We start from the raw sequence: 2,226 nt of genomic DNA, 5'->3' as shown, positions 1-2,226 counted from the left end.
GCTGAGCACAGATGAAATCACACCCAGAAACTGAAATCAAACAAGCGCTGCGGAGTAGACAAAGTTCTGAGGCTTGGTGCTGCAAGCACACGCTCAAGGAAAGACTTGACGCAAGTGAGACAGGAGATGGGAGCCTGCTTCTGTGACAGAGAATGTCTGACAAAAAGACCTGGTGCTCTTCCAAGGTGTGACTATAAGAGAAAGAACTCATACGGGAAGGAATTAAAGTAAGATACTGACATGGAACACTCAAGACATTTAATTATAGATCAAGACTAAAAGAAGAACATGTAAAGGTTATATATACTGGCAGGGAAGCAAGAATAAACTAAATATTGGAGGAGAAGAGTAAAAAGCTAACTGCTTGCTATTCAAAATGCTGTGTGTAAGCCAAAGGATATTATGCACAAATTATGGACCAGGGAGTAAAATGTAAATGTTTTTTAAAATTAAGGCAATTTAAAACAAGAACAAAATAGATACCTTCCTAACACCTAAATGAAAAAAAAAAAAAAATCAAGATGAAAAAGCAAGGTATAAAAGTTAAAATGGTTTAAAAAATTAAAACGATTAAACTTTAAAGACAAAATATTTTCAGGGCCACCAGACAAAAAAAAGATTAAATTAGTTGGGAAGTTAAAAAATTTAGGCTTCTACCAGAATTCTTTCAAATGACACTTAAAAGAGGAGGGAGGAGAAGCTTCATTTGCAAGAAAATTGAGGAAAGGAAATGCAAGGTAAGATTTTCTTCTTAGCATTAACCTACAAAAGCTGGACAGATGACTCAGCAGTCAAGAGTGCTTACTGCTTTTGCAGAGGACTGGGTTCAGTTTCTAGAACCCACATTTGACAACTCAAAGCCATTTGAAACCTCAGTTTCCAGGAACCCACCACCCTCTTCTGGTCTCTATGGGTACTTGCATGTGTAGTGCATACAAACTCATGTACATATGTATACATTTAAAAGAAAACCTTCAAAATAAATAAATAAAATATATGTATATTAATTTGGTGGAATAATAGGTCTCACTGAGGCATTTTCATATACCATAATAGATGCATATGACCTGCTGTACTCAAGTCAAGATTTCCTCTAAAAATATTTTAATGAATTCTTAAGAATTTCATACAAGGCATTTTGATCACAGTCACCACTCCCATTCTTCTCCAAAACTCCTCCCAGATTCCATTTGTGCTGTCATACTTCTGGATGTGGAGTCATCCTTCAGAGCCATGGTCAACCTTCCAGGAGTCACACCCTCACAGAAAACTGACTCTCCCTCCCCCATAAGTCATTACGTGTCTACAGCTTCTCACTTAGAGATGGGGACCATGAACCCCTGCCCCCTCTATGCTCGAATCTTAACCGGCTTGCTCATGTATGGGTCGTGTGCAGGCAACTGGAGCCGCTCTGCGCTGGTGAGTGAATTGTGTCATCATGTCTAGAAGTCGCGGTTTCAGCCAAGTCCTCTTTGACCCTTAGCTCTTGAATTTTTTTTCCCATCCCTTCTTGTGTGATGATAGTCCCTGAGTAACACCCATGTCCCATTTGTGGGCGAACACTCCACTGATATTTTTCTCTGCACTTTGGCCAACTTTGAGCTTCTGCGTTAACCTCTACTGCAGAGATGCTTCTCTGACAAGGTCGGAGTGTCCACTAATCTATAACTAAAGGGCAGTTTCATACTATGTTCGTTTAGCAAAATAATAGTAGTGACTTCAGCCCTGGGCCTGTGAGCTGCCCAACCATGTATTCTTCAAGCCAGGAAGTTCTAGACAGAGAAGCCACCCTTTACAACGCAACAGAGAACAGATTTTCTTCTTTTTCCTACAAGGTTTAAATACAAAGTCTTAATGGAACAGCATTACATTTTGCACATGATTTTACAGGAGAGGAGTTTGGAAAGATCTCAGCTGAACTGTGCATTGCTTACTCACACGGTCTACATGACAATCAGCAGCTGGGAAGAACACAATGTGCCACACGATGCTGGAGACCCTGACCGTGTAGCAATCGATTTCCTTGAAATTTATTCTAAAAGTATTCCTTGAACAAAGTAGAGCACACAAAATTAATTCTTTCCAGTATTATTTTTCATTGTAAAAAACACACACACACACAAATAAATTACCTAAATTCCCAGTATTGAAAATTAGTTGAAAATAAAACCTGGAACATCAACACAATGGAACTCTCTTCTACTCTAAAGCTGAAAGGTGTCCATA

This window comes from Acomys russatus, chromosome 23, assembly GCF_903995435.1.
Source record: "Acomys russatus chromosome 23, mAcoRus1.1, whole genome shotgun sequence".
Classification (NCBI taxonomy): Eukaryota; Metazoa; Chordata; class Mammalia; order Rodentia; family Muridae; genus Acomys; species Acomys russatus.
This window is presented reverse-complemented; position numbering follows the sequence as displayed.